Source organism: Leptonychotes weddellii, chromosome 1, assembly GCF_054177405.1.
Source record: "Leptonychotes weddellii isolate Sample4059 chromosome 1, ASM5417740v2, whole genome shotgun sequence".
NCBI classification, from domain to species: domain Eukaryota; kingdom Metazoa; phylum Chordata; class Mammalia; order Carnivora; family Phocidae; genus Leptonychotes; species Leptonychotes weddellii.
Window position 1 is genome coordinate 131,377,175 of NC_138369.1, and position 16,177 is coordinate 131,393,351.

The 16,177-nt window shown below is 41.9% G+C and overlaps 1 protein-coding gene across 2 annotated transcripts in view; it reads left to right on the forward strand.

Annotated features, from left to right (window-relative positions):
• HACD2 (3-hydroxyacyl-CoA dehydratase 2) overlaps positions 1-16,177 on the forward strand; it is a 114,553-nt gene that overhangs the window by 86,483 nt on the left and 11,893 nt on the right. The gene's annotated exons all lie outside the window — the stretch shown is intronic.

A 16,177-nucleotide genomic window follows, 5' to 3' on the forward strand; every position in this document is an offset into this window, starting at 1 on the left:
TGTCTTTAACGTTAATCTTTTTCTCCTCCGGGCTCTCCTCCCCGCAGTGACCCTGCCCCACAGACACCCCTACACTTGAAGCTTCTCAGGACCTTTTCTTCTGCTCTCTCACCCCAAGGGCTAACTCTGACATCCACCATTCCCAGTTGTCAACTCCAGCACAAGAGGGAACAGTTACATTAGGCAAACGCCCCGGAAGGCTGCACAGTTATTTTCATTTTGGGTGGGATCTCACTCCGGGGAGGAGGAGTGGGGGCCAAAGCTGCCCCCGCCTAACTCATTGCAGACTGCCCTGGAGACTCCCAGTCCTTTCAGGCTTGAACACTGTTGGTTTCTTCCTTTTCCTCTGCCCCAGAGCTTCCAGATCTTAGGTTCTCCAGAGCATTTTATAGTTCAGTTAGTCTTTTTATATATTATGCTAAAGTCCCCTTCCCTCTTGTAATTGATGTTCTGGATACATCAGCAGGGTCGCCTACATTGCTCCTATTTTTTGATAATGAAATTTCTGACAAAGAAACTTCTTGTTGGAATGCATCATCTTCAAGCATTAGACATTTCTATACTATTGGGTAGTATCTTAATCTATGTATTGCTGCTATTTACAAATCGAAGGAAGCCTGTTTAGAGCCAAATCTGGTTCCTTGCAGTCCTGAGATTAGCAAAGATCTTGACCCTTGACATTAGGAAACTATCATGGAGAAGGAATGAGAGTGAAGGAAGGAAAAAATGGATACCTTGGGTGTGAAATAGTAGTTTCCCAAATAAGGCCATGAAATTTATGGTTACAGCTTTGGTTACAAGGCATCAGTTCGAATTAAAGAATCACATGGGGAAGCAAAGCTCTGTGTCACAGAACTGCTGCTGAGGTGTATTGTCAGTGGACAATTACCAGCAAGTGAATTCTGGCATTCAAAACTGTTCTCATCCATGGTTTGAAAATGAAATGCAGTAAGGTGCTTATTTAGACTGTTTATTCCACGCCAAAGAAAGGTAACTTTTTGGTTACCAGCATTTGTCTTTTGGGTATTTGCTCTTTCCCAGCACTGTCCAGTAGAACTTTCTGCAATGGTAGAAATGTTTGTATCTGCACTGTTCAATACAGTAGCTACTAGCTATATGTGAAAACATTGAACCCTTGAAATAAGGTTAGTGAGACTGAGAAACTAAATTTTAATTTCATGTAGTGTAATTTAAATAGCTGCATGTGACTGGAGGTTGCCGTAGTAGTGTAGCTGTAGATGTTCAGTGTGATGTTATTTTGCCATTCTCTCTTTTTTTTTTTTTTAAAGATTTTATTTATTTATCTGACAGAGAGAGAGACAGGAGAGAGGGAACACAAGTAGGGGGAGTGGGAGAGGGAGAAGCAAGCTTCCTGCTGAGCGGGGAGCCCAATGCGGGGCTTGATCCCAGGACCCTGGGATCATGACCTGAGCCGAAGGCAGACACTTAACGACTGAGCCACCCAGGCACCCCTGTTTTGCCGTTCTCTTGATTTCAGTCAATTGGGTTTTCATATACTTGATCTCATATGTGCATGACTGTGTGATTTTTTTTTTTTTTTTTTTTTTTTTACTTTTTTAAAAATTTTGTTAAGTAGCCTCCACACCCAGCTTGGGGCTTGAACTCACGATCCTGAGATCAAGAGTCACATGCTCCACTGACTGAGCCAGCCAGGCACCCCTGACTGTGTGATTTTTCAAAAAACAGTCTGAAAGAAATGTATATGGTATACTTGATATGCTCTGTACTTTAGACCCAGTGATTTTTTTTTTTTTATAACACTGGAGCATAAATCGTTACAAAAACCCTACCTGCAGGGACACCTGGGTGGCTCGGTCGTTAAGTGTCTGCCTTCGGCCCAGATCATGATCCTGGGGTCCTGGGATCGAGCCCTGCATGGGGCTCTCCACTCCGCGGGACGGGAAACCTGCTTCTGCCTCTCCCACTCCCCCTGCTTGTGTTCCCTCTCTCGCTGTCTCTCTGTCAAATACATAAATAAAATCTTAAAAAAAAAACCACACACACACAGCCCTACCTGCAGATGTGGGAAACAGTGTGGATGGTTTTCTCTGTTGCAGAGATAGCAGTTGATTAGCTGGCGAGGCAGAAGGCCATGCAGGCCTGACCTTTCAGAGGCCTGCAACTTGGCCTCCACGGTGGTGGAGTCACCATGGTAACATGTCTTAGTCTTGCCCTTTATGAAAACCATTTCACAAGCCTTCTCTGTCCTATTTGAGGTTGGTAAAATAACATAAATAGTAGCATAATAACATAATAAAAACATAAAAGATGCCATAGAAGTATAGTCAACATTATCACAATGAGCTCGAAGATTCTCATTTCACACTGTAAAAGTGAGATGATTGACATGCATCGTGAGCATTGCTAAAATATGCCAGCAAAGTCAAGGAAAGTTAAAAATTATTACCTATAAATTGCTTTTAAACAGGTGTGTCCCACAGTACAATGAGTGGCATTTCTAAAGCATGGATTAATATTCATTTGAAAATTGTTAATACGTGGGAGAAGGAACTATCTCTTAGATTACCTTCTCCTCTGCCAAAACGGTCTTTTAGGTACTGTAGCTTTTTCAGTATAACTTTATTTTTAAGCATGAATCTGGAGTATGAGATAGTTTAATTAAAAATATATAAACTGACAAGAATACCAGTATATTCAGCCTTCTGACAACTGGCCTGCACAGTGAATGCAGCAATAACTGGTCTCATTGGGAGTCTTGACGATGATGGGGCGGCCTGAAGAAATCATCCCCAACCCCCTGCTCCTATGAAATACAGATAAAATGTATTCTCGTTTCTTCAGGGAAGAGGGTTCAATAATGTTTTATACTTACTCGTCTCAAGAAGCCCTAGTCAGGCACCTCTTGTTACAAGTTGTTATGCATCATGGATAAAATAAAGCATATTACTAAGTTGTCTGCATTTTCCAGAAAGAGGACCCTTTTCAAGTCTGAAGTGAAATCCTGGTGCACTTCGGGAATTTGTAAGATGTGACTTGATGTGTGTGTGCGGATATGTGTGGGTGCATGCTGAGAGTATGCTTTGCATTTTAGAAGTGCGTTTGGGAGAGAACTAACTATCAGGCTTGGTGCATTCAAGACTTAACTTTTGTTTTCTTCAGATTGCCGCCATAAACGTTTGTTTTTAACAAGAAGAGTTTGGGCATCTTCTCCCTTTTACCTTACTTTGCACTGGCAAAAAATTACCAGAATAACCAAAAACTTGAAAATTGTACGTCTCGTTTGCGTTCTGCATTTGGTGCTGGACTGTTAAATCAGGTTTAAGGAATCTTTTGTTGAGGTCATTGCCTCAAAGAAAATTATGTTGTAAAAGCTAATCAAGCTAGCCAAGTTTTTAAGTAATACTGTATAGTTTTTAAAACTTGAGCTTTTCAAAATGTTATATTTGTGTAGCGCTTTGCAACCTGTGCAGAAGCTATGAGCTGGCAGCAGATCTATCCCCCAGGTGGGTTTGAAGAGAAAGTTCAAGAAAAACCCAGCAGCTGGGGGGTATACCATCTCACAAGAGCAGAAGTACTCAGCTACAGCTAGTGATTGCTAAGTGGATCCAGTGTTAGGCAGTATGAATTTTTAAAGAAAAGGTAGAAATCTAGATTATTTTTTTATGAGGAATCTCCCAGCTTTACTAACTGGCTCAAATATCTTTAAAGCACCATACAAGCCCAAAAAGAACATCTGTGATCCAGGAGATGGTATTCATAGCCTTGATTTTTATTTTCTGTCTTACTGAAGATTTTGCAATTAATAAACTGTTGTAGAACTAAAAGAACCATGCCATTTCACGATATATATGGCCAATCTTATATTCTTTTGAATGTCATTTAGGTTTCTGACAATGATCAGTCCTCTCCTCCCTAAAGTGTTGAGTAGGCACATTGCATTTGGAGGTTTGGGGGCAGACTCTGTGGGGCGAGTATGCTCCAGCTCTCCCCATTGGATCGCAGTAACCTACTGCAGTGGTTCTAGACTGGATTAGACATATAGGATCCAGGTTGGGACTGCCTATGACCCCATTCTGATGAGATCTCCATGCTTGAGATGGGGTGAAGGAAATAGTTGCATGAAATAACATGCTCTTTGGGAGTGAGAGAATCAAACAGAACTAAGGAAGAATCCTGGGAAAGCCTAGCAGCTGGGGGTCCTTAGACATCCCAGAGATGGTAGATGTAGAGGGAGGGATGGCATCTCTTAAGCAACACTGAAACAAACAACAAAAAGCAAAACAACAACAAAACATTGTCTTGGTAATTAAGCCAAAGAGGCGGCCATCACTGAGTCACAGAGTCAGCTAGCATAGATAGTAGGAACTTAATAAATATTTGTTGAATTGAATTTTTCTCTTCATGGAAAAATAACAACTGCTATTTATTAAATCACTAGCACTTCACTAAGCACTTGCTATGTTTTTCTGATCCTACAACAACCATGCAAAGGCAGATATTCTCCCCAGTTTCCATATGAGGGAACAGAGGCTCAGAGAGGGTAAGTAACTTGTCTCAGGACATGCAGCCCAGAAGTCTGAAGGTCTCTGCTTCCAGAGCGGTACTGATTAGAGAAGAGGCTGGTTAAGGAAGCTACTACCCTCCCATCATGTTTTCTAAGAAATGGGCAGACCACATGGTAGCATTAAAGTTGGGTTCATGGGGACATGTTAGCGTTCGGATCTGCATGTCTGACCTTGCCATAAGTACAGCATTGATTGAGCGTTGCGTGTTGACTGCATGCTTATACATTTTTTTCATTGCATGTTCAGAAAAGTTGGTTTCATGACCAAGAGTTGTTTTGGTAAGTGAAAAATCATTTGACTAGGCCATCATCCACATCAAAAAATAGTCTTTAGTTGTTGTGTTGTAATGGAAAGAATTTTTTAACCAGTTCCCTTTGTCATTGTAGTTTTAAAAAAATCTGTGTGGATGCACATTTTTCTCTCCTTTAAATGGGAAAAAGTATTAATATTTCTTTATAATGTAACTCCCATTTTCCATAAAAAAGGAATAATATTTTCTCGTTTGTTTACTGTATACCCTATTAAGGATTTTAACTAAATGCTTAATCATGAAGGGCACTTTACATATGAACTGTCATGTGAATAAGGCTAATACTGATTCAAACTTTTTTTTAAACCACCACATGTCAATATTTATTACATTTCAATTTTTTTTCTTATCAAGGATGAAATTCCTCTTAAGTAGATAACTAAATGAGTTCTATCTTTGTTCAGAAACTTAATCACGTTGTGGAAAGGACCAGGATTATCGTCAGAATTGTCCTATTCTCCAGCCCAAGCCCTCAGCTGACGTCACCAATCAGGCACCAGCCCTGTGACCCTCCGCCTCATTCTCACTGGGGAGCTGCCCTCCTCACCCAGGGCTGTTCCAAACAAGTCAGAGAACATGCAGGCTTGGACTGCAGCCGGGTCACCATTTATTCATTCTTATTCACTCAACAAATATTTATTCAGTATCTTCTACGCTCCAGCCGTTGCACGAAGCACTAGGATACACGAGAGAAGGAAAGTCATGGGTGCCGTCCTCACAGTGCTTCCGGCATAGTCCAGGAGCAGAATTGAGCGGACAGCAGTACCCTGGAGTGGGATAGCTGGTGAGGCAGAGGAAGGACAGGGGGCTGCTGGGACCATGTGGTCACTTCAGCTGTTCCAGTATCCCTGGCCCAGTTGTTTCTCTTCATGGGGTAGCCTTGGGGACTCAGGGAATATATACACAGCGCTTAGTATAGCGCCTGGTACTTAGGAAGTGCTCATAAATGTTACCTACATATTCTGTATAATGTAATCTAATCTTACCAGAAAATTTCAGTGACAAAGTTCTTTGCAGCTGTTTTGAATTCTTTTCTGTGTCCTGAGGTTCAAAACAGATATAATTGACTTTTCACATAGAAATGAATGTTTTTTATACTTATTAAAATAGTTTCACAGTTAGCTGGTAAAAATTTATACATAATTACTTTGATCATACTTAAGGAATAATTAGCCCTGCAAATGGGAGTTATCATTATCTTAATCATCATTATTATCCTAATCTAAAGCATTTATTAAAAATTAGATTTTGGGGGTGCCTGGGTGGCTCTGTCAGTTAAGCATCCGACTCTTGGTTTCAGCTCAGGTCATGATCTCAGGGTCGTGAGCTTGAGCCTTGAGTCGTGCTCTGTGCTCAGCTAGGGGGGGGTCTGCTTGAGATTCTCCCTCTCTTCCTCCCCCACCCCGTGCACACATGCACGCACACTTTCTTTCTCTCTCTCAAAAATCTTTTAAAAAAAATTAAATTTGCCTTTTAATTAAAGCTAACCTCTCTTCAAAGCAAGTTTGTAGACCTGCCTTTAGGGTATTTACCATTTAAGATAATATCAGTTGAGAGGCAGCATTGAATCTATTATTCCTTCACAAGTTACCATCTCACAGTGTGCTCTTATTTATATGCTTTATTGTAAATGTTTTTACATCTTTTTGTGGTATATAGCCTGCCTCTTCCAGCAGATTCGGAGGCTTCATATCAGAAAAAGTATATCTAGAAACTAAATGATAGGTGTATTTGCTCCTAATTACACCCCCAGAAAAGTACAAAAACTCTCAGATTCCCTTCACTCAGATTCCCCACCTATTGGCATTTTATTGCGTTTGTTCTATCACCTTCTCTTCTGTATTTATATACGCATTATCATCCAGCCTTTTCTGAACCTTGAAAGCAAGCTGTACTTGCTGTCCTGGCACCCCTGAATACTCAAGTTCATGTTGCAAACATTCTGCATCACCTGCAGTGGAGGTGATGACTTCCTGTGACCTCCCAATCAAGAAGCCAACACTGACACCACACTGCTGCCTCCCCTGCAGGCCCCATTCAGATCTCACTAGCTGCCCAAACACTTTTTTTTTTCCCATTCTGGAATGGCAGACATTTACTAAGTATTTCTGTGCTCCAGGTATTGTGTAAGCACTAGGATACTCAGGGAAAGGAGAAACGTGTTGCTATGGTATTCCTGCCACACACGTGTTACATTTAGTTGTCAGGTCTCTTAAGACATATCAGTCTGGGAGAGCTTGTTAGTCTTACTCTGTCTCTAATGTCCTTGACAGTTTTAAAGAGTACAGGCCTTAATTTCTGTAGGGTGACCCTCGACCCACATCCATCCAGTGTTCCCCCATAACCAGTTTGCGTCACGTAGAATGCTACAGAAATGGTGCCATGCTCTTCTCAGCACATCATGTGAGGTGGCAGTGCCATGACTACCCATCCGATCCCAGTGATGCTGACCCCAACCACCTGCTCCTGTTGATGTCTGCCAACTGTCGCCACTTTCAAGTCACCGTCTTCCCATTTTTATTGATTAGTATTTTGTGGGAATGACTCCCACCTGTGTCAGCCACCTCTGTGGTGGTTACCAGGTGATGATCCTCTATTTCTGTTACCTCCTTTACATATATTAGGTGGCTTCCTACTATAAGGAATCGCTTTCCTTTTCTCTCATTTATTTATTCATTTATTTCATTTATATCAGTTTGGACTCATGAGTTCCTATGCAATTCAGTGGATTGTAATCTGTTATTTACTTTGATGCTAAAAATGTGATTTCACCAGGGGGGAATGCTTTCTCCTTGTCCTTTTGATTTGTCTCCCTCATTCATTGAGCATTCCCCTACTTTCTGACAAAAAAGATTTCCAGACTTACCTTGAACTGCCCCAGCCCCAGCCCTGGAATCAGCCGTTTTGCCAAGGAGCTCTGGTTCCTTTTAGTGGGAGATGGTATTTAGGAACCAAGATCTGGGTAGCTGAGGTGCTTCACATTACTGGGGTGTTAATGCTTCTAGGTCCTCTCCATGGAGAAAGCTAGGAGATACATGCACACACACACACACACACACTCATGGTACATACATATATACTCATACCCATGTACATCTAAAAGTATATAGCTCTGTGTTGGTGTGCCTATATGTATGTTTAATTATGAGTTCATATGGATTCCTCCAGTTATAATCCAACACCTTACTGTTCTTTCTGGCATCCTCCTTCCATGTTTATAAATATCTCTTCAACACTAAGAAGCCCTTTTTTTTTTTTTTGCATATTGATTTCTTCGCTCAGTTTACTCCATGTAAATGATTTCCCAACCACACTCATCATCTCTTCTGCCCATCACCTCTCACCTCCCTATCCTTGGTTACCCAGCCTCTGGTTCACCTGTCTGCAGCCCCCCAACCTTCCCTCTTCTGTCCATTCCCTTGGCCTCTAGGCCCACTGGTCTTCATGTCCATGTGGCTCCCTACCCCTCACCACCTTGAGCTTTCAGCCCCCATGTGACTCCTCCATGAGGGGAAGGGAAAGAGACACTTAGGTGGATTTTAATGCCTATCCAGAGACAAATTTGAAATGATTGGGATGATCACTTCTCTGGCTTGTCCCATAAGGTATTGCGTTCTTTTTTCTCATTTTCTTTTTTATCTTTGTTTTTATGAGCTTGTTTTCATTTTGAATTCAGATCATATTTTATAGTTTTATTCCTGCAGAGCAAAGATAGAAAAGAGAAACAAGCTTTTGAGATAGATTTTAGGGTCTTGGCAATAAGTTAAACCCAGGAGGTAAAATGGGGCTAGAACAAAAAAGCAGTGAAGATTATTAGCAAAGCAAGGCTCAGGGAAGAAGATTCACACTAACTGTAGGGAATTCATTAGGGTTTGTTTCAAGTTCTTATGTTGGTTTCTATCTCAAGTCAGTTGATTCGTGACTAAGTTCATTTCATGGATATATTCAAGATATCTCTGGACAGCAGTGAGCCTATTCCACTCAGTTCCTTCAGAGATGGGCCACATTTTTGGGGGAACTTAATAGCTTTCTTGATAGTAGGAGATTGTCACATTTACCTTATCTGTTCTTGGGTCCTATATATGGGTTCCTTTGAAGTTTTCTGGGTTTTATAAGAGAGGTGTTCTCCCCATAACAGTAGGGGTGGGTGGGTGTGTACTGTTCGGAATTTAGGGGCACAGGCCTGGGTTCAATTTCTGTAAGCCTCACTTGCCTCATTTGTAAAATGGAGATTTAACGAGGTAATAGATGTAAAAACATGCTTGGTATACAGTAAGAGTTCAGTAACTATTGAGTATAATTATTATTTTTACTGCTGTTGTCACCAAAATTATTAGAAAGGGATTATTCAGGGGTGCCTGGGTGGCTCAGCTGGTTAAGCATCCTCCTTCAGCTCAGGTCATGATCTCAAGGTCATGGGATCGAGCCCCGCATCGTAACTGTAACCATAATCCAGTTTTAGAGCATTTCCGTCACCTCTCAGTGTGATCCTCATGCCCTTTAAAAGTTCATTCCTGGGGCGCCTGAGTGGCTCAGTCGTTAAGCGTCTGCCTTCGGCTCAGGTCATGGTCCCAGGGTCCTGGGATCGAGCCCCACGTCGGGCTCCCTGCTCCGCGGGAAGCCTGCTTCTCCCTCTCCCATTCCCCGTGCTTGTTTTCCCTCTCTCGCTGTGTCTCTCTCTGTCAAATGAATTAATAAAATCTTTAAAAAAAAAAAATGAATAAATGAAAGAAATTCTGGTACATACTACAGCATGGATGAACCTTGAAGGTATTATGTTAAATAAGCCAGACACAGGACACATATTGTATGATTCCCCTTAAATGAGGTACCTAGAATAAGCAAATTCTTAAAGACAGAAAGTAGACTAGTGGTTACCAGGGCCTAGAGCGGGGGAAAGAGGTTCTTACTTCCTGGGTACACTGTTTGGGATGATGAAAAGTTCTTGAGATGGTTAGTGGTGATGGTCGTATAACATGGTAAATGTACTTAATGCCACTGAATTATATACTCTAAAATGGTTAAAGTAGTAAATTTTAGGTTATGTGTATTTTACCACAAATGAAAAAAAGAGATTACTGAGATTTTAAGATGGCGTAACATGAAAAACATGCTTATGGGTACTTCCCTTTTTCATAGTGTCCATTGGTTATAGATGTATTTATCCCCTCCCCTGACACACACAGTCTGTCAAAAGAAGGCTGAAGAATGACATTTGTAGAGATAAACAGGTCATAGGAAGGGAAAGTTGGGAGGGCGGCAGTCAAATGAACCTAGAACAGGCGTTGGCCTGTGGGCCAAACCTAGCTATAATTTGTAATGGTTTTTACATTTTAAAGGGTATAAAAAACAACAAAGATGAATACATGACAAAGATTACATGTGACAGCAAAGGCTAAAAGATGTGTTATTTAGTCTCTTACAGAAAAAGTTTGCCAACACCTGGTTGGAAACATTGCTGTGGGCTGAATTGTGTACCCCGCCAAATTTGTGTCTTGAAGCTCTAACCCCCAGTGTTGTGGTATTTGGAGATAGGGCCTGTGGGAGGTACTTAGGTTTAGATGAGGACATGAGGGTGGGGTCCTCATGAGGAGATTGGTGCCCCTAGAAGAAGAGACCCCAGAGAGCTCTCCCCTCCCATCCTGCCCCGTGAGAACACGGTGATAAGGCACCAGCTGCAAACCGGGAAGACACCCCTCAACCAGAAACCAAACATGTTGGCACCTTGATCTTGGACTTCCAGCCTCTAAAACTGTGAGAAAACACATTTCTGTTGTTTAAGCCGCCAGTCCGTGGTATTTTATTATGGCAGCCTGAGCAGACTTAAGACAAACATACTCTTCAGAGTTCTGCCAAGAACAGACTCTACTCCTCACCTCTTAAATTTTACCAAAATCTCCTCTCTTCACAAATGAAGGGGATATTAAGAAGAGGAAAGAACACTTACCATAAAGCATGATAAGAGTATTTCTTTGAAATAACCAGAGTGGTAAGCAGCGGGTTCCAAGATGCTCAGAAGAATAGGGCTTCTACAATAGTGATTTTCTTTGTGGCACCATCTGTTTTTCTTTGAATGTAATAAAAATGACAGCTTTTCATGTACTGATACTCCCTGAGCCTTTTAAAGTCAAACATATGATGCTATTTGTGTGTAAAGGTTTTTCTCTTGCACCCATTTGTTTCTCCAGCTTGAATTTCTATGTAAACTCCCTTGGCTAAATTACACAAGCCGCCCACACCCAGCGCTGCCTCCCTCACTGTAGAGCCGGGGACGGAAACCTGCCTTCTGTAGCGTAGAGGGTCCAGTACGCAGCTCACTGACTGCATCGGGCAGAGGAAGGTTTCCTGACGGCAGAGCTGCCCCACGCCCACTCCCTGGTTGGGGCCATGATTGTGAAGATGCAGCTTTGAAACATGGCTTCAGGACAGTTTTGGCAACCAACCCTTTGTCCCCCTCTTTTCTTTTGTAAACCTTGATGATCCTCCTTTATCTCCCCCCTTTTGCCCCAAATGCCCCCCTTTTCTCTTAAAAGGCTATAATTTAAAGTAAACACCGAGGGGTCTGGCTGGCTCCGTTGAGAGAGTGTGCGACTCGATCCTCGGGGTCATGAGGTCATGACTTCAAGCCCCTATTGGGCATAGAGATTACTTTAAAAAATTTAAATAAACATATTCTTTTTAAAAAAACAACTTTAGGGCGCCTGGGTGGCTCAGTTGGTTAAGCGACTGCTTTCGGCTCAGGTCATGATCCTGGAGTCCCTGGATCGAGTCCCGCATCGGGCACCCTGCTCGGCAGGGAGCCTGCTTCTCCCTCTGACCCTCCCCCCTCTCATGTGCTCTCTCTCTCTCATTCTCTCTGTCTCAAATAAATAAATAAAATCTTAAAAAAATAAAATAAAATAAAAAAACAACTTTATGGAGGTATAATTTACTACCATCAAATTCACCATTTTAGGTGTACAATTCAATGCTTTTTAGTAAATTTACCAAATCGTGTAACCGTAACTATAATCCAGTTTTAGAACATTTCCGTCACCTCACTGTGATCCTCATGCCTTTTAAAAGTTCATTCCTGGGGCGCCTGGGTGGCTCAGTCGTTAAGCATCTGCCTTCGGCTCAGGTCATGATCCCAGGGTCCTGGGATCGAGTCCCGCATCGGGCTCCCTGCTCCGCGGGAAGCCTGCTTCTCCCTCTCCCACTCCCCCTCCTTGTGTTCCCTCTCTCGCTGTGTCTCTCTCTGTCAAATAAATAAATAAAATCTTTTAATAAAAAATAAAAGTTCATTCCCACTCCCAGCCCCTGGCAACCAATAATCTACTTTCTGTCTCTAGATTTGCCTTTTCTGGGTGTTTCATATAAATGAAATCTTTTGCAGTTGGCATCTTTCAGTCAGCATCATGTTTTTGAAGTTCATCTATGTTGTAGCAGGTATCAGTATTTCTTTGTGTGGCCAAATAGTATTCCATTATATGGATTATGTCACATTTTGTTTATCCATTTACCAGTTGCTGGACATTTGGGTGGTTTTTACTTTCCAGCTGTTCTGGGTAATGTGTGATCGTTTGCCGGCACATCTTTGCGTGGGCATATTAAACCTCTTATTCTTGATAATAAAATTGTGTTTCTAGTTCCTAATTCAAAAAGTAGCTGGGTTGAACTTTTTTTTTTTTTTAAAGATTTTATTTATTTGAGAGAGAGAATGAGAGAGAGAGAGCACATGAGAGGGGGGAGGGTCAGAGGGAGAAGCAGACTCCCTGCCGAGCAGGGAGCCCGATGCGGGACTTGATCCTGGGACTCCAGGATCATGACCTGAGCTGAAGGTAGTCGCTTAACCAACTGAGCCACCCAGGCGCCCCTTGAACTTTTTTTTTAAGATTTTATTTATCCATTTGAGAGAGAGCACTCGCACATGAGCGGGGGAAGGGCAAAGGGAGAGGGAGAAACAGGCTCCCTGCTGCCTGCTGAGCAGGGAGCTGGAGCACAAAGCCCCATGTGGGCTCAATCCCAGGACCCTGAGATCATGACCTGAGCCAAACACTTAACCGACTGAGCCACCCGGGCCACCCTGGGTTGAGCTTTTTATAATCCTAGGCTTTAGCCCCTCCAAAAACCCCTCCAAAGCTAAACTGGCTGGTTTTTCTTTCTTTTTTTTTTTTTTTTTTAAGCCTCACTGGTCCTTTTTCTCTGAGTCACTGGCCCTTGATAGAAAGGAGGCTCCCCACTTGTTAGAAAAATGTTCCCGACTCCTGCTTTCAAAAAAAAAAAAAAAAAAAAAGGGCACCTGGGTGGCTCAGTCGGTTAAGCGGCTGCCTTCGGCTCAGGTCATGATCCCAGGGTCCTGGGATCGAGCCCCGCATCGGGCTCCCTGCTCAGCAGAGAGCCTGCTTCTCCCCTTCCCTTTGCCTGCCGCTCTGCCTACTTGTGCTATCTCTCTGTCAAATAAATAAATTTTTTTTTTAAATCTTAAAAAAGAAAATAGAAGGTGTCGTTCAAGTTAAGGGGCACAGACTCCGCACATGCTTTGTGTGCAGACCTGTGTCAGGGGCCGAGAAAGCCAACTGAGAGGAGCCCTGAAGACCTTATGGTCAGGGAGTAAAGAGCCAGGGAACTGAGCCTGTGGTATACCCTCAGCAGGCAATAACGAAGGGAGGTCTTAAAGTTATTCTCTCTTCTCTCACCTTCTTTGATAAAGGAAAATTATTTTTAAGAAGTACTATTTAAAGTCTCTACCCGTTTTTTTTCCAACTAAAAAAATTTCCACTTAGGCAAGGAAGTTCATATTAGCCAGAGTTTCATGCCTTTCCCATGTACAGGTTTTATGCACACGCCTCTCCAAAGAACAGCAGCTGGAAGCCCTCGGCAGCCAGTCGAGGGCAGCCTTCCACCCTTCATAGCGCTTTCTCCTGAGCAGTCTCAGTTTGGCTGTGTCCAGGGTCTGGGAGCACACAACTTCATGCGGTGACCTATTTTATTACCCATCTGATTTGTTACACAGTTCTTATTTCAAACCAGGTATTTTACTCCTGTTAAGTCTGCCATTAGTCTTGTGTCCGTTTGCCTCTTGCACACAACATTCATTTACATATTTTGAAGTAGTTAACCATCTCCTTTTCCAAAGTAAGTTCTTGCTAGTTCAGGGGTTCTTATAACCTACTTCGATCCCTGGGTGGGATCTAATCCTTTGGAATGGAATCATTGGGATGAGACTGTTAATGTGGCCAAATACTGGTTGGTTACTTGGTTAGTCGGTCAGTTGGTTGATCGGTTGTCTGAACAACCACCTGCACCCTGTTGGCACGCTTGAAGCTTGTAGTCCACCAAAAACTCATCTCTTGGATTCATGAGCTGGGTCTTCCCCATTCTGTACTGGAGTCCTTTTGTTGTTGCTGAAGCATGTATAATTTAGTTAACCTTGTTAAATTTTATCTTACTGGATTTTTTTGTTGTGGTGGTAAAACAGATAACAAAATTTACCATTTTAACCATTTTTAAGTGTATGGTTCGGGTGCAGTAAGTACATTCCCATGGTTGTATAATCATCACCACCATCTGTCTCCAGAACATTTTTCATCTTCCCAAACCAAAACTCTATACCCATTAGACATTATTCCCTATTTCCTCCCACCCCTAGCCCTTGGCAACCTTCTGCTTCTACTTTCTGTCTCCCTGAATTTGACTACTATGGGTACCATATGAGTGAGATCGTATAGTATTTGTCCTTTTGTGACAGGTTTATTTCACTTAGCAAATTGTATTCAACATTCATCCATGTTGTAGCATGTGTTAGAATTCCCTTTTTAAGACTGATATTCCATTGCATGTATATACCACATTTTGTTTATGGATTCAACTGTTGATGAGCATTTAGGCTGTTTCCACCTTTAGGCTGTTGTGAATAATGCTCCTGTGAACACGGGTGTACATATATTCATTTGAGTCTCACTGATCTTAATAGCTTCAGCTCATTACATTCTGCCCCTGTTTTGTGTCATTGGATAATTGCAAATCAGATAAGCTTGATCTCCAACTTTTACCCAAGTCTCTTGTTTTTGTTGTTGTTTATTTAAGTAGGCTCCACGCCCAGCGTGGAACCCATTGTGGGGCTTGAACTCATGACCCTAAGATCAAGCCCTGAGCTGAGATCAAGAGTTGGATGCTTAACTGACTGAGCCATCCAGGCGCCCCTTCCCAAGTCCCTTCTTTATAACAGTGTTGTATTTCCTATTGATCTGAAGATATCATTTTTATAAAATGGCCATTTCCCCCATTCTGTCTTTTAAAAATTATAACATGGTCTTCACAGCTGGGCTCTGGGAGCAGCTGCTTTCACAGATTCAGCCTGAGTCTAAGCTTGTTAGAGTTCTTTTGGATCAAGTCTAACTTGGGTATGGGGGGAAATGAGTCAGATTAGGCTGGATCAGAGTGCAAGGTTTGAGGGGGGTTTGTTGTCTTTCTGAAGGCCACTTAAGACTACACAGAAACTAATATCAGGTATCAAAGGCAGGAACTTAATCTTGGGGTGACCTGATGAGAATTGAATTTGTTTGCTCCACAAACATTTATTGAGCTCCTACTTGTGAAATCCACAAAGTGCTTTTGGAATCAGAAGATGAATAAAACACGTTCCCTGCTTTCAAGGTGATTAGAATGCAAAATATTGGAAGAACTTTCTATTGCAACCCAAAGATCTTTAAGCAGGGCTTCATCCCATAGCTGTAAAATATACCTCCTTAAGATGAAGAGGATTACAAAATACATCAAAAAGCAAAATGTGCTCTGAAATTATGTTTTAGTATAGCTGGGTTTTAAGCAAGGATTTGGGGACAGACTGAAAAATGGAACATAAAAGCTTCAGAGGTGTTTAGGTTTCACTTTGGCTAATATAAGAGCACCAGGAAAACAAAAAGTACTCTTGCTCTTGACAATGTAAAATTCTTATTATTTTTAGGGATTAGTAACTATGCATTTATGAAATTCTTTGTCAGAGCAATTTAGTTAATAGGTATGTAAATGACTAGTTATTTTATTGTGTAGGTGGATTGCTCCATGTACACTTTCTGAGGAAGAATATAAGTGCTAAAAACTATTCACATTGCAAATGCAAAGATGAAAAGTTAAAGTTAGAATGCTGTACTTTTGTTGTATTAGGCGTTAGGAATGAGACAGAGAAGATCCATCTTGTCAAAATCTGTTCAGTTCACTCAGTGGAATTTCTTAGTCACATCCAATTCTAACTGCCTGTTTTGGATACAAGAAAACGTGAGTGAATTGGGTGCAAGGCAATTTCTTGTTACTGGTCTTCAAGCCTGGGCACAGGATC